Below are 26,927 nucleotides of genomic sequence, written 5' to 3' on the forward strand. Positions count from 1 at the left end.
ATACGTATATCATGTGACACTTAAATAAAATTTTATCTTATCTTATGTGCAACGTCCCTAAATTTGAATGACAGAAATGTAGAAGCTGTTAGTCGTCATGTGGCCTATTGCCGGCTTATTGTCATAGCTCCAATGTGTCGCATGAGATCGAATATACACTGCTACCGCACGTTTCAAAGTGTGTACTTGTACATAACCACCAGACTTGGAAACACGTGTGTCCCGCTGGTTCAGGAAACGATAAACAAGGTAAACTTTTGGAATACAAAACAATACCTAGCGGTACAGGACATGCAATATAAAGGTAAATCTTGATATATACTATTCAAAAAAGGTAGGGGATATTGGATTGACAAGATTGATAAAATGCAAATGATGAAGCCAAGGAGAAAACAGATGATGGATAGAAATTAAGGGGAAAATGTGACAATTTATTCCATTCCTTTGGAAATGTTTCATCTGTATGGATATATATTACTCTTTGGCATATGCATTGGCAAAATGGAATATCCTCTACTTATTTTAATGATAATTATATATTGATTTGTATATCGGAAATACACGTGTTTTAAGTTATCCCCAGTAATTATAGAATTATAGTTATATAGTAATTATAATTAAGATAATGTTTTACATTTAGCATTATAATCGGTTAATCTTTGCATTATACTGCGCAATTGTACAACCGACCCTGGCTTTAGTAGAGATTTCTTATGGATGTGGAAAGGGTTTTGTCGCTCCTATTTGTATAATCAAATGTTATTTTAATTGTTATCATTATTTTTACGCAGACCTACCATTTGGGTAGCGGATTTTACTGACAAGATTTCACATATCCAGAAATTCGTTTAAACTGGCTATAAAATGGAAAGTGCTTGAGAAAAAGCAATTTTCCGAATAATTCCGAATTATTATTACTGTATATCTTATTAGTTTGGTAATTCTATTTCAAATGAACACAATATCACTTTATGGTATGTTTTTTTTGGTCGAACGACAACACTCTTTCGGAAACAACATCATGATACTGACTCCGTCAAATATTTGAAATTGTCAATTGGTTTGAAATAAATATAACGTTAGACTATGTCTGTCTCAAATTTCAAATGAACCAAGTTTCCGTTTTCACGGATTCAGCTGGGCTTCTCTTCAGTTATTGGTTATATTATATTAATATAATATATCTATATTAATATTGATGTATGTTTTTAGAGACCTGTCGTTAGTCGATGAATGACAGTGTCAGTCCAGCTAGGTACACTTGCATAAGGGTTGACTTGCTTATAGTTGGAATGAGAGATTGCTAGGTAGCATATGTGAAACATTGATTAATGGTACATGGACAGTAAACTTCGGTTATCAAAGGGTACACTAACTTAGGTTCGATATAACCGGAGTTGGTAATGCTGAAATATACAGCTATATACATATACCAAAATATGCATACATATACATACTACATACATACTAACATTTATATAGCGCCGATATCCAGCTCAGCTCAGCTGCTCAAAGGCGCTTTGTTTTTCCCTCGTTCACTGGATGTCAATCTCAACGGCACATCGTATTGTCAATCTCAACTCCCTGGGGATCATACTGATACAAAGCTAGGGGCCGGGATCCCTGAGACACTTCGCTGTAAGCGAGTTCGTTATAAGCCTATTTTACTGTATGTGAGATTTTTCTAGTTACATTGAATTGTTTTTTCGTAAGTTCGATTATTTTCGGTAATAATTGAAATTATAAGAAGATGATCACAATTTTAAAACATACTCGAAATTTCTGATATATGAAAGGAACTTGAGAAAATAATCAAAGTGACGAGAAAAATGTCGTTGATTCCTATTTTCTAATACAAATTTGAAATGATGCAAAAACTCTGCAACAAAGGTAATCCTAAAGGTTTTTAGTTGGGTTCAGATGAAGGTTGTCAATTCTGGTCGGAATAGAATAGTTGAGCGTATACCCTCTCTCACCGATGGCACCCGTCATCAGCAACTGTCAAAGTAACAGTAGAACCCTCAACGGTCCAGCAATGGTGTTGGATAAGCTTGAAAGTGGGTCGGTGGGGTAGCTTAGTGGTTAAAGCGTTCGCTATTCACGCCGAAGACCCGGGTTCAATTCCCCACATAACATGGGTACAATGTGTCAAGCCCATTTCTGGTTCCCCCGTCGTGATATTGCTGGAATATTGATAAAAGCGGCGTAAAACTGAACTCACTCACTAACTCACTCACGCTTGAAAGTGCCGAGGTTCGTTCACCTGCACACGGACGTCAGAAAAAGCCGCATGTGTTTGCATGGTTTCCTTATTGCTTGTGATTAACAGAATTGTGTCTTCTAAAATAAGGAAATAGGGGAGATATAGTAAAAACCAAATCAAGGGCCGGAACTCACTTATTACCAAAATACCGTTAAACAAATACCACCAGATACATACAATTCGCAAGGTGGCAAAAATGACCACAAATAAATTGTATTTCCATGAATGTTCACATTTTACATGTTACATGACATAACAAAATGGAAATAGGATAAGCAAACAGACAAAAAGGCCTATATCAATGCTTCTCCTCAGTACTTAACCTCTATAGTACATAATAATCAATTCTATGAAGCACACATTAATGACTGACTTAAAATCAAAATCAAATATAAAATAAAAAGCAACACACCAAATGCATTTATATTCTTAACTTACTTAAATTCCGTAAAGCGGTTAGTTTCAGTTATGTAAGTTTGAACTGATTTTATAATGTTTTCATTGTCTGAAGGAGATGAATCATCATTGCTGTGGAGAACAGTATGTATGCTAAGGTGGATAACGACAAAGTATCTATAAATTCTGAACTGGGAATAGCGGGGATAACATAGAAAGGAGTGGGAAGCATCTTCTCTGTTATGGCCACATGAACAAGTGGGATCATCAATAAACATTCTGTCAAATAAATGTGATTTTAAATCAGTTCAACCTGGCCTGATTCTAGATAGAATCACTTGTCATTGGCGCTGGTCATAACTAGCAATGGATGTAAATTTAAAGAAAGCTTAATGTCGGTGGAAATCAATTGCTAAACCTAGATAAGGAATCTACATTTCTGATATAATTAATATTGAGTGCATTCCAAGCTTCAACAACAGATGGCAGAAAAGATCGATTATCCTGGGCTAAGCACCCTGCATTGGTTTGAAAGTCGTTAGAGCTACAATGTTATATCCTGTTATGCTGGAGATATTAGGTGGGACCTCTTAAGATAGGTATTTAGGAGTTAGCCCTTTGACCATTTCATAAAATATACATAATTAATGGCAATGTCGTCTGTCTGACCGTGAGCAAAACTCATTTCCCTGTAAAGGTTTTCATGACTGGTTCCTCGTACTGCTCCACATATTGTTCGAAGAGCATCTAAGAGTAAGTTTTTTCTAATAGTTTTACTTGTTGATCATAACAATTATCCCAAATGTTATCGCAGTAGTCAAATATGGATATGCTAAAGATTTGTACATGATTTCAAGCGTTCTTCAATTTAACTTGTATTTCAAACAACGTAGACAATTTATTAATGGACTCTCTTTACGGACAAGGTAATCAATATGTTTCTTCAGAGAGGAAATATCTCAACTATTCGAACAAAATAAACAGCTTGAAATGCAGGTTACGGAACTTAAAGTCAAAGAATGTGAACACGATGAACTCATAGAAACTTTAAATGACAAACTTGACAGTATGGAACAATATTCACCGCAATAACATCAGAATTACTGGTGTCCCAGAGGTAGCTGGGGAGGACACAGATGAGATGGTTCTTAATATCGCAAAATATATCGGTGTTGACCTGTCCCCTTCAGACATCGATATCAGTCATCGAAAGCCAAGGTTTCCTCCATCGCCCCAGTCCCAACCGAGACCGATCATCGTTTTTGTTTGTCAGCAATGCAAGCAAATGTAACCTTCTAGCAAGTAGGTCTAAGCTGAAGACCAAACAACGATCTGATCTTCATTAATGAAGACCTCACCAAAACCAAAGCTCTGCTAGCTAAAGAAGCCAGACTCCTAGCGAAGGAAGGGACGATGGAATCTACCTGGGTAACGTGGGGAGTCATCCTGGTGAAGTTCAAGGACGGAAATCCTAAAGGGGTCGCTTCAAAGACTCATTTACAAGAAGTCCATGATCAAACTAGACTGAAAATGGTCATTTCGCTGAGCCAGGACTCTCACTAACTCCAACTGAATATTTGTCTTCTTACACTAACAGTTACTGTAAATACAATGACAACTATCCGTTCATCACGTTTATAATTGTTCACTCTTAGATAGACCAGGCTGTCTATCGTTAATACATATGATAAAAGGGGCACTTGCACTACATAGAAGACGATGGAATCTACCTGGGTAACGGTAACCGTTAATATTACCAACGATGGAGGTGTCAAATTACAATTGGCATATTGATGTACAGTATGTAGTACACTATTCAATACCATGGTGGAATATTACCAACGGTGGAAGTGTCAAATTACAATTGGCATATTGATGTATGTGTAGTACACTATTCAATACCATGGTGGAATATTACCAAAGGTGGAGGTGTCAAATTACAACTTGGTGTTAAGGTGTCAATACACTTAAGACTTAAGACTGTAACATTGATCTGTGACTTTGTATGAACTAACATTGTGTCCTCAAAAGTTGAGGTGTGAATGATTATGACGTTATGATTGTTTTTGAATGTTATCTCAAGTGTAGATCCCACCGTAAATTGTAATAATTTTCGTTGCGGTAAAATGTAATAAATATTTACGTAAATTGTAATACGCAAATTGCAATAAAATTGACGTAAACTGTAATAATTTTCGTTGCGGTAAAATGTAATAAATATTTACGTAAATTGTAATAACAGTTTTAATCACTCGTAAATACGCGTGTTACGACGTAAATTGTAGTAAAAACGTAAATTGTAATACTTGCAGCGAATTGTAATAACCCTTGACGTAATTGTAATAAAAGCGTAAATTGTAATAAATATTTACGTAAATTGTAATGACAGTTTCAATCGTTTGTAAACAGTTTCAATCGTTTGTAAATACGCGTGTGTTCGTTTTTCATTGCATTTCAAACATCATATAAGCTTGTGAGGGCGATAACTCAAGAAAAAAATGATGGATTTTGTTCAAATTTGGTACCAAGGTGTCGTGGCGAGATTCACCGACACCAGGTGAATTTAGTGACCTTGAGATAATTTGCAAGGTCACAGCAAAAATCTGAGGGTTTTTCCAGTAGAAAGATTGTTAGCGCGATAACTCAAGAAAGAATTGATAGATTTTGATCCAATTTTATATCAAGGTGTACTGGCGGGATTCCCCCTACACCAGTTGATTGGGGAACTTGTGCTCATTTTGATTTTACAGCCAAAATTGTATTGTTTTGCACATTTCTAGTGCGAAAACACAAGAAAGAAGTAATATATTCTGCTTAAAAGTATGTTAGGAAAATGTGCTGGGAGTATAGTCTAACGCCAGTCGAATTCAGTGATCTTCGGATAATGTTCAAGGTCACAGCGAGTATGCTTGCGATATCCCCCAAACTAACGGATGGAATTTGTTCGCTTTTTGTATCAAGGCATCCGATTACAGTTTCGGTAACGTTTAGATAATTTGCAGGGTCACGCAGAGGATTATTGCGATATGCAGATATTGACATGTGGCGGAAGTAATCGCTGTGTTTGTGACAAAGACCTTTACATTACAGATTTTCAAAATTTTGTTAGCTATTGATTTCTATAAGTTCATGTTAATTCTACCAGCTGTGAAATTATTTGTGACACGTCTTAAAACTACCAGAGATTATTTGTGTTTGTTTTGAATATTAAAGTTAATTGTTTTCTATTATGGAGTTATTTTCACTGTTGACGCAAGGAAATAGTTTACGAGCAACAGCCTTCAATATTTAAATGTTAATTACATTTTGAAATTCTTCATGGCATATCCAAAAATAACAGGATATTGTTTGTTTACGCTTTGAAAAGTACGTTTATTCTTGGTTTAAACATTTTTATTCATGAAATTATGAATGGATTGGCCAACAAGCTCCGAGGAGCTTATTTGAAGGCCGCTCCCATAAACAAATACATGTATAAGTAAATGCAGATTTAGAAACAGATGACACATTGTTACAAGTCTTACCAGCAATCAAGATAAGGATAATGCATGAATATCGATTCGTTTGTTTAGCAGTCAAAATCAAAGTATTTATGAAACATAAAATCGATCAGATCTTATTATGTAATCATGAATAGATTTTGATAATTTGTGTAGATCATTGCTAGTGAGGGATGTACATCCCCATAGTACAGTGTTGATACTAAACCCCTTTAAATAGAAATATGATTTTTGTCTCAATTCCGTGTATTTATTGCATGTGAAGAAATAATGCACAGCATTTTCGACTGGATGACCACATGAGCACGAGGGGCTGTCGATGATGTGTCTATCAAACCAAACAGCATTCAAATCACTACAACGGAGCCTGAGACAAGAATGGATAATTTGGCATCTTCTTGGTCCATAGATTAGGTCAAAGATAATAGTTTTGTTATTTGGTCTTAATATCGAGTTTTTGAATCGTGATAAAGTATCAATATTTTGAATTTCAGAACTTAGGGAATTCCATAGTTTTATTGTATCAGGTAGAAATGATCTGGCATATGTCATCATTCTACATTTAACTGATCGCACTGATAAATTAGTTTTCTACTGAAGTGTATTGATTTTGTTTTGTTAGGACTGAATGAAACCTTCGATTCTTTGGCCCAATTTGAAATTCTTAATAAGTCATTATTTAAACAGTCTGCAGCAATGTCAGGATCATCAATTATAACATATAGAGACGTGTCGTCTCTGCAAAAAGTCTAATATTACTAGCAATATCATCTACAATATCATTAATATATATTATGAACATTAAGGGTCCTAAGACTGATCATTGAGGGACGCCTGCTAATTATTATTATTAGGATATTTATATAGCGCACATATCCACGCAACTAGTGCATGCTCAAGGCGCTGGTATTTTTTCCCTCAATCATCGGGTGTCAATCTCAACGGTACATCGTATTATAAATCTCAACTTCTCCCTGGGGAGTATACAACTCTTGCTGCCACTAGGCGCACCGAATTATTGTGGCTTTCTCACCTAACGAGGTACCCATTCACAGCTGGGTTGACTGGGACACATAGTCACAGTACTTTGTCAAAGTTCACTGCACGTTGCTGTACCCGCAACTAGGTGTTTGCACGTATTCATGTGGCCACCATCTGGTCATATACCAACGGATTCGTGGGTTCTTTTAAGTGCACAGGGTTGTGTACTGTACACTAGGGGTTGTGACAACATTGAAAGAGTCTGCACACACAATGTTGACTCCAAGGTTTCTACACCCGTGGACATGTTATCCCGGCACCTCGAAGCTCGCTGGATCACTAGCCTGGCGCCTTAGCCAGCTCGCCCACCGCGCCCCTCATACTGGTCAAGGATTTGATGTGTGTCCATTAATTACAACTCGCTGGGTTCTACCATTCAAATAACCTTCAAACCACTATAGTAGGTTACCTTGAATTCCATAGGATTTCAATTTATGTAGGATTCCTTTTTGCCAAACTTTATCAAACGCTCTGCTAACATCGCAAAATACCGCTCTTACTTCTTTTCAATCGTCTCGTGCTTTAGCCTTGGAATCATATAGATAGGTTAGCTGATTAGTTGTCGAGTCGCCGGGAGTAAAAACCAGATTGGAGATTTGACAGAAGGCTATTATCTCTCAGAAAATTATATACATATCTACAGATACACTTTTCAAATACTTTAGCAATACAACTTGTTAATGCTACCGCTCTATAATAAGAACAATCGTATAGAGATAGATAGATAGATATTCTTTATTTCCTCCAGTGAATGAAGATACAATGTGATATGATATATTGACATGCAGATCAGAAACAGGGGAATACAGATAGTTACAAACAGTTTACAAAGAAATGTTTCCAGTTGTTAACAGTTGTACATACATTGGTCATACATTCAAGCCATACATTATCATCAAGGGATAGACAATATTCCGTTGGAAGTCCTCCGAGTAAGAAACATAGAATCAATTCTTCATCATTGTTCCAAAGGCTAGAAAACGTATTTACATCTACTCTGTCAATAATTGATTCGATAAGAAGATCTCTCTGACGGCTTGTCAGCTCGCAGTACATAAAAACATGTTTGACAATATCGTAGGCAAATGTGCCACATATACACTCTTTTGATTGGATACGCAGAGTACTAATTTGCACCAATTTTGCAATACAGTGAAATAGATCAGGTCGTAGGATCGACATTTGCCATAATCTATGTATATTCTGGTCTCGCACTGAATAGTATCTATGTTGATTTTCCCTTGACGTTAACTCTTTACATATATGGATATTTTCAGCATCATGAATTGTTTTCGTAACATGGACATTCCATTGTGCTTTATTAGGAAAGCTGGCAGACACAATGTATGTATTTACATAACCTGTCAGGTCGTATTTATATGTTAATAGTAGCATATGGTAGATAGGGGATTTTGTACTTTTAGCTTCTCTTTCATAACATGAGTCAAGTAAGAATTGACTAAGTTTAAAAGTTTAAGACATTCTTGAATACAAAGTTTAAATTACCTCTACATAATTTGCCAAGGAACATAAGACAACGTTTTTCTATGTATGCTTGGACTGATAGTAAATTTAAACAGTCTCGTGCGACAACTGTCGAAGAACATTTAGAGCCCCTGGATGTGTTTACAGAAGAAAGATTGAGCTCGTTCAAGTATTTCATACTCTTTAGATGTTAGTTTACACCATAATTCACAAGCAAACAGGGCACATGGTAACATAACTCTGTTCCAGACTCCACAAGCAGACATGGGGTTTAGACCACCAAAGAACAAACCATTGCAGCGATTTGTGTTGACTAACATTCTAAGTTTATCACATGATTTTTGAGTACGCACTAAAGTTGAAGATGCAGTGGTTATGTACAAGCCAGCATACACAACAAGATCTTTTTGAGTTACAATCTTCTCCCCAATGTAAAATGATGGACATGTATGTTTTTGGGTATTACCAAACAATAAGAATACACTTTTGTCGGCATTATATTTAAGATGCCATTTGCAAGAGTACTCAAAACACACATTTAGTGCACACTGTAGGCCATCTATGGCTCCACTTACAATAGTTGTGTCATCTGCTAATAAGATACCTGGCACATTACCCCATGGAAGACTTAAACCGTGTTGTAATGATTCTAGTGCGTATAATAGGTCATTAATATACAATGAAAATAACCAAGCTGACAAAACACATCCTTGACCAACACCTTGTTTTACAGGAAATGGAGCAGATGCAACTCCCCCCTATTTTAACACAAGACTGCATTGAAGTATATTTAGTACGTAAGATACGCCACAGTTTACCATTTATACCAAAGTGATGGAGTTTATAAAATAATCCATTAAGCCATATTCTATCAAAGGCCTTCTCGTTGTCTAGAAAGACACAATACACTGGTGAGTTTCTTTCCCTGTAATAAGCTATACTTTCTAACAGTGTTAATGCAGCTGTTTCAGCGCCAGCACCTTTACGGAATCCAAATTGATACTTGTGCGGGAAAGGTTTACTGTGGCAACACCAATTTTCTATTCTTTCTAAGATGACTCTTTCGAATAATTTGCTGACAATAGGAGTTAAAGTTATTCCCCGGTAATTTGAAGGGTCGCATGTGCTTTTACCTTTTCCTTTGTGTATGGGAAGTATGGTACCAACATTAAAACCACAAGGTAGATATTCATAATGAACAATAGCATTGTAAAGTGCTACTAGGTGATTAATAACAGATCTACCGGCGTACTTTAAGTGTTCATTAACAATACCATCAGGTCCAGGTGATTTGCCGTTCTTAAGTCGCCGAATAGTGCATAACAGTTCATCAAACGTAAAAGGACACTGAAGCAGTGTAGAAACATCATCACAGTCATCATGAGTATTATCAAGTTGAGATACAAAGTTATTTACATAATCAGTAAGATCTGAATCAAAATTAACATCTGTACATGGTAGAGATAGGTCTCTGAAATATTTAGCAAATAGGTCACATATACCTTCCTGAGTATTACAAGATGTGTTTTCGTAAGTGAGAACTTGAGTGTATTCTTTTTTACGTTTGTATATTTTGGTAGCTTTAAAGTAGCTAGTGGGTTGGCACACGTTTTTAATACTTTGTTTCCGATTTTATCAGGACCTGTTGCTTTAGTAGTATCTACAGATAGCAATATCTTCTTAACTCCCCCAGTCTCCAATATTATATCTGTTAAAGTACTATCACAACGCTCATCAAGAGGAAGGGGTCGTCATCAGGGTCTATAACTTCAGATTAATTGGTGAAATAGATATTCATAATTTCTGTAATATCGTTTAAATCATCGTATAAAACATCATCATCAATTATTGTATAACAAATAATTCTTGCCGATGTATTTTGCCAATAATTCTTAACTAGTTTCCACCAACTTTTTGTTCCAGTTGATTCACCTATTGCGATATCAATTTTGCTTGTATGCTGCTTGTTAGCTTTACGTACAGACGATATTACCTTATTTCTAACGGGTCTGAATTTTTGCCATTCTAGCGGACGGTTAGTTCTCCTAGCGATTTTGTGTTGCCTATTACGTTTTCTAATAAGTGAGCATATTTCATTATTCATCCATAACGGGTCTCTTGGCCTAATCAGCACGGTTTGGTTTGGTATGTTCGCGTCGCAAACGTTGAGTAAATCGTCGGTTAGTTGGGATGCTATCAGATCGATGTTTTTCAGTTTCCGTTAGCTTATTACCAGTAGCAGTTATGTCTGGTTTCGTGCGTTCCATATTCGCTGGAGAGTAATCATAGATTTTCCGCTTGTAGCATACTTCTTTCTGTATATCTGATTCGATGTTAACATACACCGGACAATGGTCACTACACTAGCACCCCCGAATTCCGTACTTTATCCAAACATGTGACAAATATCAAATCAATCAATGTACGAGAATGAGAAGTGATCCGCATGGGTTCAGATATTAGTTGCTTGAGTCAATATGCAGCTTTTAAGTAATAAGTTTTTTGTTTATTTTCGCTCAATAGATCTAACTTAAAATCTCCTACAATGATAGTATACATATTTAAATCCACGGCATTTGCAATGCTGTTGTCAATAAGATCCCAATATACTTCACTTCTGTTTGCTCTATAGAATGTACCTATTAGATATGTTTGTTTCTTACATTTAAGTTTTATCCATATTGCCTCGAGCCCAGTTATATCCAATTCATCTATTTGCATTGCACACATATTGTCTTTAACATACGCAACCCCGCCGCCTCGGCTTTCTCTATCTTTACGAAATGGAGCATGAAAACCCGGAATATTAATGTCTTTGTTATCTATCGCCTAATATAACCGTAATTGGGTCAGACATATTACATCATAGGTGCCCAACTCAATTTCTAATATATCTACTTTTTCTCTCGAACTTCTAACATTCAGATGAATTATTTTCAGGTCAGTATGAATAAGAGGTCCCGGGTGGGGATGTACATCGAAAATTCGGGTAATGTTTGTGTCGCTTTTCTTGATGCACATGAGGCTGAACCGTAATGGATCGCCACAATAGTTCCGGTTAGACTGACTGACTGAGTTGAGTTTTACGCCGCTTTTAGCAATATTCTAGCAATATCACGGCGGGGGACACCAGAAGTGGGCTTCACACATTGTGCCCATGTGGGGAATCGAACCCGGGTCCTCGGCGTGACGAGCCAACGCTTTAACCACTAGGCTACCCCACCGCCCCAGTTCCGGTTAGAAATGCAGTCTATTTTACCTCGTCATTTATGACGTCCGAGACGGCTAGGTTAACATGACACGTATCGTAAGCATACCTACACAATCACTTATATTATAAGTGTTGTCTTATCTTAAACGGCCTTGGCCTACCTCTCAACACTTTGTTATTTATCATGTGAGCTAGGTTATGTAACTCGAAAACATCAGACATACAATTTGTGCAATGTTTGTGTCGCTTTTCTTGAGGCTCATGAGGCGGAACCGTAATGGATCGCCACAATAGTTCAGCTTAGAAATGCAGTCTTTTATCTTTAATGTTCAGCAATTAACAAAGTTGAGGTCACCACGCCTCACCAGTGGGACACGCAACAAACTTCGTCCTTGGCCCAAAGTAATAACAGGGCCTATCGTGTAGAATCTCTCAGCAGCAGTAAAAGTGTCAGCCACAAAATCAGTATGACACCTTCCACCCTCCAGAAAATCTTGTCGCCTTGGAACTAGCCACAGAATGTCCAGGTTACTGACAACATACAAGGTGAGTGAGTGTGAGTGAGTTTAGTTTTCTACGCCGCACTCAGCAATATTCCAGCTATATGGCGGCGGTTTGTAAATAATCGAGTCTGGACCAGACAATCCAGTAATCAACAGCATGGGCATCGATCTGCGCAATTGGGAACCGATGACATGTGTCAACCAAGTCAGCGAGCCTGACCACCCGATCCCTTTAGTCGCATCTTAATACAAGCATAGTCGCCTTTTGTGGCAAGCATGGGTTGCTGAAGACATATTTTACCCCGGTATGAGGACGTGGGTGACAAGTATCCAGATTGTGATTAACCGTATAAAGTGCCTGAGAATGGTGCAAACTGTAAATTTACTGTACATAAACAAACAAAGGGCAGGTTTCAAAGCGCGAGCTATGGAAAGTTATAAATTGTTATATACATAGTGTAACTGAAATATTACTATATTACGGTCAAAGAGAGCAGATATGTATTTCATTTTGATGAACATTTTTTAAATATGTAGCTGATATAACAATAAGTGTGGTTAAGTCTATAGAGAAAACAGCAAAGTGCGACAATGGCGAGTGACTTCATGCAACAACCATTCTCTCTCAACTCGATATCGATATTGTCCTCCGAAGACTGACTGACTGAGTTTAGTTTTACGCCGCTTTTAGCAATATTCCAGTAATATCACGGCGGGGGACACCAGAAATGGGCTTCACACATTGTGCTCATGTGGGGAATCGAACCCGGGTCTTCGGCGTGACGAGCCAACGCTTTAACCACTAGGCTACCCCACCGCCCCTGTCCTCCGAAGAGGTCACATGCAACCAAAAAATCAAACATAATTAAAACACAATTATCACTTATTCATGACATATAATATACATTGCTGGTTATGAAAAAACATATAAACAAAATTATAAGCGTACAATCGCAAATCAAAAGTGCAATATTGTGTACTTCGGTTTACTTCCCAAGAAACGAAGCATCCGGTATACCGAACCCAGTCAGAGAGGGTGGGTGTGCACTCAAGTGTAACGGCTGGTTCATTTGCAGATTCCCTCACGGCTCATTGTGTGTGTATATATAGAGATGTTGGGTTTTGTAAATACATGCTCATTTTTTGTGTATAACATTTTACAATCAACAGACATCATAACATGTCATGTGTTCAAGTATCAAACCTGCCTGTCTGTGTAATTACATAATGTGACAGAGACCGAACTCGGGCCATAAATCAATGCATTTTGTTTATGGTGTATAGCCTGATATAAGTTCAAATTGCATGTGGTCAGTGATAGCAGCTGTGTATTGAGTATTGTCATTAGCAGACAGGCAGGCAGACACACAGGTGTCAATAAAACAAGACATTGAGTTTTGTCTGTGACAACGACATATCTATATCACAGTTAGAAATTCTGTCAACGCTAAATAATGGCACTGCTTTCAAGTATCGAACTGAGAGTGACTCGGTAAGAAGAACGTGTGGTGAAATAGACAAATGAAATTATATAAACAGTTAATTTACTTTCATAACATATAAAAAGCTCGCGCCTCTGAGATATCAACAAAACATTAGAAAAATAGCTCACACCAAAGCCTTCACCGAGTATTCACCGGACAACCCGCTTCCAAGCTGCGCGAACCTATTTCACTGTGCACGTGCTATGAGCGCAGCCCACCTGTTGAAACCAGTTTTCCCCCGAAAAGTCTGGGAAAAATTAGTGAAACGTTTGAACTCCGATTTCGCGCGGTTTTTTTCATCGCGTTATTTTTCAACTTTATAAGTTGAATTTGCATTTTTGACGATTTGTTTCTTACCGAAAGGTATCAGAATCTGCAAAGTTGTGTTTTACGTTGCATGTGACCTTTAAGAACACATCGTTCAATGTTTGTTGATCATTGCCAGAATGTTAATCGTGGAGGGTTTGTAGTTTTAATTTATGGCTTAATTGCTCAAAATTCGCCAACAGCTGAGGACATGATATAAATCCAGCTAGGGACCATGCACGTAGCAAAGTAACGTAAGCCCCCATGGTCCCTAGGATGGTGATCTACCTTCAGTTGGTGCGATCTAGAGCCCAATTTTAGATTGTTAATTTTGAAACGATTTAGCATTTTACACTGAACTCAAAGTAGTTTTTATTAATGTATGATAATCTAGTCGTTATACTGTCCTTTGTCCTATATATAATAGTCTTCTACTTAGTACATATACCATTTTTGACGTCACGATATGGCTGAAATATTGCCGATGTGACTTAAAATTCTAACTCACTCGCTCTCTTGCACATTTTGCTTCCTGAAGTTTGTGATGCATGAATTGCAGATTTTGCGTTTTTGGGAGTACCAAGATAAAAAGTCAACCAAATAGGGATCGTGAGGCTGGAACATAGCAAAACAAATATGCTTGAGGTTGACAGATAATATGTAGAAAAATAAAACATAACAACAGCTGCATTTGTATCATATTCTAGGTGAGGCTGACTACATTTTGAACGCCCCTCGTAGATATACCCGTCAGAACACACACACACACACACACACACACACACACACACACACACACACACACACACACACACACACACACACACACACACACACACACACACACACCACAACTCCACATGCATTCGAGTGTGTTAGATATACCCGTTAGAATACCCCCTCTCTATATGTTTACATATCAAAACCTCAACAGATATTTGCCCCAAAAGCATGATCGAGAGAACAGTTGGAGATTTTATATCGAATCTATATCTGGACGAATATTATTATTATATTTTCCATAAGTATATTTATCAATCTGAAGGTCGCCCAATTCAATTGGTGTCCGCACATCCTCCCAAGGCACCTGGGTACTACTTTTAAGCAAAATTTGTCAATTCTTTCTTGAGCTGTCGCCCTTACAAGCTTATATGATGTATGAAATGCAACGTAAAAAGAACACACGCGTATTTACGAATGAATAAAACTGTTATTACAATTTACGTAAATATTTATTACATTATACCGCAACAAAAATTATTACAATTTACGTCAATTTTTATTACAATTTACGTTTTTATTACAATTTACGCCAAGGGTTATTACAATTTGCTGCAAGTATTACAATTTACGTTTTATTACAATTTACGTCGTAACAACGCGTGTGTTTGTTTTTCGTTGCATTTCATACATCATATAAGCTTGTTAGGCCGATAACTCAAGAAAGAAATAATGGATTTTGTTCAAATTTGGTACCAAGGTATATTGGCGAGATTCACCGACACAAGTGAAATTGAGTGACCTTAAGATAATTTGCAAGGTCACAGCAAAATTCTGAGGGTTTTGCCAATATAAAGATTGTTAGCAAGATAACCCAAGAAAGAATTAACAAATCTTAGCTAAATGACGAAAATGATATTCGTCCTGATATATAATCGATATAAAATCTCTAACTGTCCGCTGTATCATGTCTTTTCGCAAATATCTGTTGAGGTTTTGATATGCATACATATACAGTGGGGGTGGAGTGGGGGTGGGTTTCTAACGGGTATATCAAATCAAATCAAATCAAATTAGACATTTGTATAGCGCTACATATCCAGAGTCCTGCTCATGTGCGCTTAGTCGAATGCTCGTTTGAAGAGGATGGTTTTGAGACAAGATCGGAAACTGTTGATATTTTCCGACCTGACATTTTCAGACATTTTCAGGTAATCCATTCCAGAGTATAGCACCCGCTCTGCTAAATGATCTGTCCCCGTATGTTGTGGTTCGGACAAATGGAATATCTAAGCTTTGCTGACTAGCTGATCTGAGTGACCTTCCAGGCTTGTGGAGGTTGACTAGTTCCTGGAGATAGAATGGAGCAAGCCCTTTAATCGACTTTGAAGTTTGAATACAACTCTGTCTTTTACAGGGAGCCAGTGTAAGTCCTTCAGGACTGGTGTTATGTGCACATACATATGTGTGCGTGTTATGAGCCTGGCAGTTGTGTTTTGAACACGCTGCAACTTGTCCATGTACTGCTGCTGTATTCCATAGAGTAGACTGTTGCAGTAGTCCAGACGTGATGTCACAAATGCATTTTACTGATGGTCTGTCCATGTACCTGCTAATCTGTCTGATGTTGCTTAGGTAATAATATGCAGATTTCCAGATGTTACTGATGTGATTTTCCATGCTTAATGTTGAGTCAAAGATGACACCTAGATTTCGAGCATGGCTTTCTGGTTGAACAAACGTGTCTCCAATTTGAACTCCAGGTACCTTGACCTTTGATTTTGTTTATTTGGAGCTGATGATGAGAATCTCAGTTTTGTCATCGTTCAGTTTCAGAAAATTACTGTTCATCCAACATTTGATCTCAGCTATGCAATTTGTTATTGTCTGCAGGGCATTCTGTACAGAAGATGCAGTTTGTGGCTTGAACCCAAGATATAGCTGAGTGTCATCAGCATGGAGATAATAACTAAGATTGTGGGCTTGGCCTATATCACCAACGGGTATGGTATATACAGTGAACAGGATTGGGCCTAGGACTGAAGCTTGTGGCACTCCAAACCTTAATTCTCTGCTCTCAGACCTTACCCCATCGATGATAACTGATTACTTGCGTCCTGTGAGATACGACTGAAACCGTGATAACGCATCGCCAGTGACTCCAAGACGTAACTGTAGAGTTTCAAAGTGAGTGGAATGGGCATATCTAACACACTTACTTGCATGTAGAGTCGGAGGGGTGGGTGGGTGTTCTAACGGGTATATCTACGAGGGACGTTCAAAAAGTAGTCAGCCTCACCTAGAATATGATTCAAATGCAGCTGTTTTTATGTTTTAGTTATCTACATATTGTCTGTCAGCCTCAAGCAAATTGGTTTTGCTATGTTGCAGCATCACGATCCCCATTTTGTGTGACTTTCTATCATGGCTCGGTACTCCCAAAAAACCCGTAAAATCTGCACTAAAATGCATCACAAACTTCAGGAAACAAAATATGCAAGAAACATTTTTGTATGTTTGAGAATGGTAGAAGTCGGCTAGAAACAAACTTAGATATTAAACTGCACAAAAAGCAATTTGAAACTACAATCGCTTGTTCAAATGACTCCTCCTTCTGTTTACTGAATGAACTCGAGAAAGAAATGCTGGATTTTGTTTAAATTTGGTACCAAGGTTTATTGACGAGATTTATCGACACCACTTGAATTTAGTGACCTTGGGATAATTTTAAAGGTCACAGCGAAGGTGTAACAGTTTTGCACATGCCAAGCTTGGTAGCCGCGGACTCAGGAAAGAATTAATATATTTTGATCCAATTTATATCAAGTGACTGACTGACTGAGTTTGGTTTTACGCCGCTTTTAGCAATATTCCAGCAACTGCAAGGCGGGGAACACCAGAAATGGGCTTCACACATTGTACCCTTGTGGGGATTCGAACCCGGGTCTTCGGCGTGACGAGCCAACGCTTTAACCACTAGGCTACCCCACCGCCCCCAAGTTTATATGGCAATATGGATACAGATTAAATGTAATACAGGGTGCCGTTCCACTAACCAATCTTACCTAAGATCAATCTTAGCAAGTTACGCCAATTTTACAGTCGTCTTAGCTAAAGGTTACACCCGTTCCACTACCCGATCTTTGGCCGATCGTAGCCGGTTCCGATCTTATGATCCGATCCAAGCTTAGATCGAGACTCTTTCGTGCGAGAGACAGAGGAATGCAAGGCACGAGTTATCTCCCTTTGCATAATCTAGCAAATGATGGAAGTAGTTTACGAACCAACTGAGTGAGTGAGTGAGTGAGTTTAGATTTACGCCGCACTCAGCAATAGTCCAGCTATATGGCGGCGGTCTGTAAATAATCTAGCTAAGATGCATAGCGTTCACTAACATGAGCGTTCATGTTAGTGAACGCCATGTATCTTAGCTATAAATAATCGAGTCTGGACCAAACAATCCAGTGATCAATAGCATGAGCATCGATCTGCGCAGTTGGGAACAGATGACATGTGTCAACCAAGTCAGCGAGCCTGGCTACCCGATCCCGTTAGTGGCCGCTTACGACAAGCATGGGTTACTGAAGATCAATTCTAACCCGGATCTTCACGTGTGAACACTGTTCGGAGTTTCGTCCAACAAAGTTCAATTACATGTATACGCTCCAGTGTGTTTACTCCTGGCAGATTCAACAAAACCGTTTAATCCGTCCGGTCCCAGACAATTTAACAGTTCAAGAATCCAAATTAAGATAAGGTAAGACTTTATGCCTGGATAGACGGGTCTAGATAAATCAGGTTTCGTTTATATGAATATTGTGAAAATGTACATGTTCACTTTGACAGTGTCAAGCCTTACATAATTCGTTTATTTGTTGTTTGTTTGCAGTGTATAGCAGCTCTCAGAAATATTACAGCTTTCGGGCGAGTTTAATAAATGTTTTATTTGGGACAACACTTTGTTAATAAAGCAAATATTCTAGTACTTGAGCACTATGATGCATGAGCATCGATCTGCGCAGTTGGGAACAGATGACATGCAGATTCCACAAAACCGTTTAATCAGTCCGGTCCCAGACAATTTAACAGTTCAAGAATCCAAATTACAAAGCTAGTAATCGAGGTAAGACTTTATGCCTGGACAGACGGGCCTAGATAAATCAGGTTTCGTTGTATATGATTATTGTGAAAATGTACACGTTCACTTTGAAAGTGTCAAGCCTTACATAATTCGTTTATTTTTTGTTTGTTTGCAGTGTATAGCAGCTCTCAGAAATATTACAGCTTTCAGGCGAGTTTAATAAATGTTTTATTTGGGACAACACTTTGTTAATAAAGCAAAAATTCTAGTACTTGAGCACTATGATGCATGAGCATCGATCTGCGCAGTTGGGAACAGATGACATGTCAACCTTCCAAACCAAGTGTAAACGTGGAGGAAAAACCTAGAGCAAAAATATTAGGGCAGTGAGCACCTTGGTTTCAGGTGCAAGTGCGTGAACGCTGGGTATCAGGCATAATATAATAATAATAAATGCATATTTATAGTGCGCCTATTCCACATCCTGGGGGCATGCTCAAAGCGCTATGTACAGATAATTTACACGAGAGTATTTACAGCCGAGATTATAAGTAATATACTGAGGAACAGGTTTTAAGTCTGGACTTTACGAAATGTCAATTATGTCAGAGCTTTTAATATGTGCCTGAACCTTGTCAATCAGAATAAACAAGGCGTGACGAGGCATCCCTCTATAACGTATGTAGAATCTGTCAGTGGTCTTGAATAACACGCGGCCTGTATTTAGAATCCCCACCAAATAAGCGCACGTGAAATCAAACATATTTGTATCTTTTTGTTCAGAACATTGTTTACTTCACGGCTGTCGTTATTCTTAACCATGACGTTGCAATATTGTTGTTTTCATGGGGGATTTTAGGGGACGCTCACGGTGAAATGCTCGCTCTTATTTTTCACATAGAATAGGAAAGCCACCATTTTGGTTTCTCTACGATTGATTTTAGCTATCCTAAGTTGGTCATGAGCAACTTAGACTTTGAATCTTAACTTTATGATTGACTTGGGTAAGATTGGTTAGTGGAACGGTATGCCGATCGTAACGTCATGCTAAGATTGGGATTTTAGGCGTTTACGATTGGCATAGGGCTAAGATCGGTTAGTGGAACGGCACCCAGGAAACTACTTGATTGGAACTGTTTATCGCGCCGACAAGAGCTCCGGATATTGGAATTTTATTGATGAATCAGTTGGTAACGCAGTTGATCTTCATATGCAGACAATTATAACCAGTGATTTCAATATTGATATTCTTCATGGCAATAATAAAGTTACTACAGCCTTCGACAAATAATCATGGATGCTACTAGAAGAACCGCAAGAAGCAAACCTTTGTTCGATGTGATATTTGTTTCTCGCGTCGACGTTGTTAAATATTCTGGTGTATTAGATCCTATATGCAGCGATCACTGACCCCGTGTTTGTTAACATAGCAGAAATTATGCAGAACAATAATGCATTCACAAGGGAAATCTATGATTATTCTTCAATGGCATGAATGAAACTATCAAAGAGATAGACTGAAATATATTTTTCTCTTCGGGAGATATCACTGAAAACCTAACATCCTTGATATTGAATAGCATGAATATATTGCAAATAAAAGCGTAACAATCAGAACCAAAGATCTTGAAAACGGAATCGTGTACATAAGATTTGAAAAACAGAAACCCTCCTTACGTCCTGGACTAAGTTCCGAACACTCCGGACCAAAGTAATATCAACAGTAAAATGCAAAACGTGCTTTTGATGCAAGAGATGATGAATCTATAAATAGCACTCTTGGTACTAAAATTAGTTTCCATCAGTATATGACAATGAACAACTTATTGCTGATGTACTCAACCCATTTCTCTTAGAACAATGAAGATGTTCACGATATTCTTCTGAGTCTAGATACATCGAAAGTCTCAGGGCCCGATGGCATTGGAAACGTCATACTGAAACTAACTTCAACCTCTCTAACCCCATTGTTAGCAAAGTTGTTAGACATCTCCCTTCGTAATAAAATGTACCCGTCATCGGAATCTAGTCAAAAAAAGGGCCGAGACGTGCCAAGTCAAATGGGCCGTTGGAAAAAGTCAAATTGGCCGTGAAAAAATGTGGAAAGGGCCTCATTCTTAGTCATATGGGCTTTCATCTTGGAAACTAGCTTCGGTGATCCTGCTACATAAGAAAGGTGATGATTGTTCAATCTATAGACCTGTAGAATTAAGAAGCTGTGTCGCTAAAGTTTTTGAAAAGTGCATTTGTAAATGCGTCTTCAACTTCTTCAGGGGTAACAATGTTTCATCAGACGTACAATCTGGATTTATGCCTGGTGATTCTACAGTAAATCAACTTACTTATCCTTATTTTTTATAAGTTCAGTAGACCAAGGAAAGGAAAACAGAGCCGTATTCTGTGATGTAAGCAAAGCCTTTGACAAAGTTTGGCACAAAGGCATTACTCATAAACTTCACACTTATGGTATACGGGGAGAACCTTTGGGGTGGTTTAAGAGTTATTTAGATAGTAGAATGTAGAAAGGGTTAATTTATGGCTAAGTTCATGTTTTTAATCTGTGGAAGCTGGTGTGCCTCAGGGTTCCGTTTCAGGATCGCTTCAGTTCATCATTTATATTAATGACATTGTAGATGCGGTGCGGTTCGTGGCACCAGTCAATTAATACCGCACTGAAAGTTTCTATAAACTTTATCATCGTCTGACTACTGATTATCTGAACGATCTTGTACCAGGTAGAATATTTTAGTAAAGCAACTATAATCATAGAAATAGTACTTCCATTCAAACTATTAACTGTAGAACGCTAAGACATTCTCAATCATTTTTGCTGAGCGCGATTATGTCGTGGAATTTGTTGCCCGATGGAGATGTTAACGCTATTTCCCTGAATCAATTTAAAACCATGATCAACCCAACAGAAACTCACAATTACTTTGATTTAAATATTGGGAATAGATTTTGTCAAATCATCCATTGTTGCCTCAAGAACGGCTGTAGTGATCTAAACGCAGACAGATATAGTGTTCATGTGGTCATTATGACAAGGACGTTATTCACTACCTTATTGCATGTTGAAACTATACAAATTTAAGAACAACTGTGTATTTTAATATTCAAGGATACGATATCAAACTACTTCATACGGTAACGGCGCATTGATTATCTCAACCAATAGTGACATATTCAACTCATTACTCCAGTTCATTTCTAAAAGTAACCGCTCCCAGTGATTATCGTCTCTACATATTAATTCAATGTAAGACAAGTTTTATATAACTTGATTTTCTGCGGCAGCTCGAGCTGATTTCGTTGTAAGTCATAACCAACGCCGTAACGAACATATTCATTGTTCAATCATATATCTGATATTTTTTCTCAGCATTATCCTTTTGTTGTCAAATAATTTCAATTATGTATCCAGCTATTGAAACAATGTATTGGAGCGGCGTTATATAAGCCACAAGGCTTGTTTGGGTCTTCCCACTTACCCAACTCCTTTTGTTTTAATATAAGAAATCTCTGGGGCGTAATAATCCCACTTAATCCCTTATTCTTTTCCCTTTGAAATAGTGTCCGGGACCAAATGTGATAAAATATCAACTACTTTTGATTCAATGTTTATCCTTATTTATTGATTATATAATATATATACAGGTTATCCAATTATACAAGTTAATACAACATCAATACTTTGAAAAACAACTAACGAAATCATATCACATATTTGATGAATAAAACATCAATATTTCACCATGTCTTTGAGGGATTGAAGGAAGGTCTGATCTCTTGGTCTCGTCTGGCTGGTGGTAGTCTGTCTCACAGTCCCTGAACCACATTATTTTCACTACTCCCTTTCCCTATCTGCAATGCTAAAGCCCTAAATGAAGCAAGTCTAATCTCTGGTCTCCCTGGGGCTTCTTTTCAATTTAAATGGGTTTACTTGTTACTGTCAACATTATATATTTTCAGAGACTAAGCGTTAGTCTAGGCTGGTGGTTGTGTACATCCTTGTAAGATGCCAGAAGGCCATCGTTAGTGTTGATCCACAGTCTTTTACACAACACTTCCAATGGATGCAAGTATTTCGTCTGGTCTTGATACTAAACGTACAGCCCCTGTAGACCAAGTACTGACCGCCGAGTCTATTGGGAAAGAAACGAGTGTTTACTTGAACGTTTGCCACAGTGCAATGGAGAAACAAGGAAATCTTCATACTTTATAATACTTGTCGCTGGAATAGTTCACTCAATTAAAATTCAATTTGTATAAAATGATATGAATATGGTTCACTCAGATCAAATTCAATTGTTAGCAAGTGGCATGGTTATCAATTTATGTTGTGAAATATGTTCACCGGTGGTCGTGAGAATGCTCTGATTGGCCCTAATTGGAGTGCTGGGTGAAGTTATGTTACGGCTAAAGCAGGGGTAACAAATTCACCCTGCACAATCACTGACACATAACTGTTAATCTCTCCTAATCACACACCCCCCACACCCCACCCCATCCCCTCCCTAAGTAGTGTACGTGGGAATGAGCCAGCTTGTTAGCCTATCCAGGTTTCTGCTTATATGTTTAAACGATATGTTTTTGCCATTTTCCATATTCCTGAAAGACATGTCCTGGGTGTTTATGATCACTTACTAAAGGTATAAGAACATCATTCATTCGAAGAGGTAATTCAGGGCAAGAGTTAATTTTAGTCCAATAAATGAGATATTACCAGATAACATTAAAGTCTAAGTTCCTAAATGACCTTTGTGTTGATAAGCTTGCCTACACAATGAGATAACCTATATCAAAACATTCTATAATGAATGATATACGAAATCATCCAACATGATACCCGTGAAGATCAGGGTTAGAATTGATCCTCAGTAACCCATGCTTGTCGTAACGGGATGGGGTGGTCAGGCTTGCTGACTTGGTTGACGCATGCCATCGCATCTCAGTTGCGTAGATCGATGCTCATGCTCTTCATCACTGGATTGTCTGGTTCAGACTCGATTATTTACAGATCGCCGCCATAAAGCTGGAATATTGTTGAGTGCGGCGTAAAACTAAACTCACTCACTCCAATCCTAAGATGATGTCATGGGATGGCAAGGCGATGTTCATAGTTTTGGAAAAACTAAACTCACTCACTCCACTCCTAAGATGATGTCATGGGATGGCAAGGCGATGTTCATAGTTCCTGTATTTCTTTTTCTTCAATGGACGTTTCCGTCCACCGCCGAACAGGCAGACTTCAGTGTGAGTCTGCTCCTTAGCAAGAAATTTGATTATTGCAAACATTTGGGGGCGGGCCTTTACCGCCAGCCTCTTCAGACGAGAGTGCCTCCCTTCCAGATGGTTGTTGGTGCGGGGGCCGTCGGAATCGTGGTTGTTCCACTGGGATCTTTGGACGACACAGTGTCATTGACAGTTATCACAGTGGAGTTATAGTTCTTTTCTGTGCAATTCCAGGATATCCAATCTCGCTTCCTCTTATTCACTCGGTACGTAAATCCACCAACGTGACGCAGGAAGAAATCGCTGATTTGACTGTGGACTTTGCCATTTCGAAACTGAATGCAATCTACCGCGAGTTCTTTCCTTATATACATCTAAATTGAATGAAATGCAGCATATGTTATATTTGGGATTACACTTTCTTAGTAAAATACAAATTCTAGTACTTTTGGTGTTGACTTTGCCGTCCTGACGATTTGGTGCCTGATTCTGTGGGGGTGGGTTCGAATCCCGGATGGGATTAACCCCAGAAGTACTAGAATTTGTACTTTAATAAGACAGTGTAATCCCAAATATAACATATGTTACATCTGACCACGTTCTAAAGTAGCATTGTGTAATCATAGGTTTAATTCGGCCGTGGGAGCCGTGCCAATTAACACTTATCAAAGTGGTACACAAAGTCCGCTGTCTAGGCTACAAGTTGTCCCACTTCCATTTTTGTCGCGGTGGCTGAGCGGATTAGGCGTCTGAGTTTGTGTGCTGGCGATTAGGTGTCTGACTCTGAGGGTGTGGGTTCGAATCCCGGATGGGATTAACCCCAGAAGTACTAGAATTTGTACTTTACTAAGAAAGTGTAATCCCAAATATAACATATGTTACATCTGACCACTTTCTAAATGGCATTGTGTAATCATAGCTTGAATGAAATATGTTCATCCTTGTAAAATTCACTCCCATATGATGACATTGATGACATTTTGTATGAACTACGTGAATGAACAGTGTTCACACCTTAAACGATGCTCACGTTATCGAAAATATTACAACACCTACTAGCCGTTTTGCGTGACTCGAGCAACACCTTCATCACCAAAGATTATCATGACTTCTAAGTCGACTTCGTGTCGATAGCGAAATTTGAATAGGTCGACTTCTTGTCCATAAACCTGCTAAACTGTTAGAGGACAAATGGGGTGGAACGGGGAAGTGGGGCGGAACGGAGAAGGCGTTATGGTCAATAGACTATGAAGAGCCTTGTCTTACGCCCCGATGACAACAGAATCTATCTTTTAAACACAAATGCAAAATAATTGTTAAATACAAAATGACTACTGACAGCAGTAGCAATGAAGTGATATTTGTGAAGAAAGTTGTGGAATTAGCTGGAATATATTTTCTGACCCCAATTGTCATGCATAAATATTGTAACATGGAGCAGAGGAATCCCGAAGTTGTCCGGCCCGCATTATATCGCCAGTTTCCAACACAAATGTAATGTAAAGTTATAAGTATTTTGTTTTCATTTTCAGATTCTAAGCTGAGACCAAACAGCCGGAGGAAGACAGTTTTCTGACCAAACACCTTTACGAGAAAATGACGCAGGTCAGGTCACCTTAAAAATATATTCTGAAATGTGAGAGGGCTCCAGTACCTAAAGCAATCGAAAACTATACTAGGCACTTCATGCTGGCTACAGGAAGTACACAATTATTACGGGTATTTGCCAGGTGGTATAGGATCGTACGACCCGGCTCAATCCGTATTTCCATAAGACGTACCATCCCATCCTACATGGCAAATGGACGTGTATCACATGTACCATTTTGGTGGTTTTTTGTTTTTCGGAACCGTTTTCATCCGTTTCACTTCTATTTCTAGTAAGAGATGTCCCGCCATGATTGTTCTCGCAGGATATATAGATGCAATCTGTTTCCACTTCACAGATAATTTCTTACTTCACTCAAACATTTTTGATAAAAAGAACTTTAAGCATTTACATATATAAATGTACTGTACCCTTCTGGAAATCGAACCCAGGTCTTCGGCTTGACGACCGAATGCTTTAACCACTAGGCTACACCACCGCCCCGGTGTTGGAACCATTAGTACCGTGCACTATAGGGACTGTGTAGGGGGTTGGTGATGAAGATGATACTGTGCAGTGATACTGATACATAGCCTGCGATGTGTTCTTCATTGCAGTTCTCAATGAATATTAACAATCTACATGTACTGATCTATATTTATATGTGTTTGCATACGTGTCACCTTTATCTATTACATGGCCTGTAAATACCTGTCTTTCTTTTGTTTTCAGATTCTGCCGTCAGGACAGAAATTAAAGTACTTCCTGTTTATGCTAATCGCCACAGCTTTCTGCGGAATGATATTGCTACACTACAATAAGTTTAGTCTTATGGCGACTAAAATGTGGATAGCACCACAACCAGACAGCTTTTCAAATAAAGAACGAATGAACACCAATAACAATTTTAAACCGCCTGAAATATTGATAGCACCACAGACAGACAACTCTGGCAATAAAGATGGAAGGAAAACCAATAACAATTTTAAACCGACTAATATATTGATAGCACAACAAACAGACAAATCTTCCGATAAAGATGGAAAGAAAACCAGTATCAATTTTAAACCGACTGAAATATTGATAGCACAACAAACAGACAACTCTTCCCAAT

General features: G+C 38.2%; 1 long non-coding RNA gene across 1 annotated transcript; it reads left to right on the top strand.

Annotated features, from left to right (window-relative positions):
- The first annotated feature begins 180 nt into the window (after positions 1–180).
- On the top strand, positions 181–26,920 carry LOC124284522. The gene is made up of 3 exons (XR_006900573.1): positions 181–249; positions 25,758–25,830; positions 26,546–26,920. It is a non-coding gene; the product is annotated as an uncharacterized LOC124284522 (long non-coding RNA).
- Positions 26,921–26,927: the final 7 nt, after the last annotated feature.

The sequence above is a fragment of the Haliotis rubra genome, unplaced genomic scaffold, assembly GCF_003918875.1.
Source record: "Haliotis rubra isolate DU_JTF1 unplaced genomic scaffold, ASM391887v1 Scf338, whole genome shotgun sequence".
In the NCBI taxonomy this organism is placed as follows: domain Eukaryota; kingdom Metazoa; phylum Mollusca; class Gastropoda; order Lepetellida; family Haliotidae; genus Haliotis; species Haliotis rubra.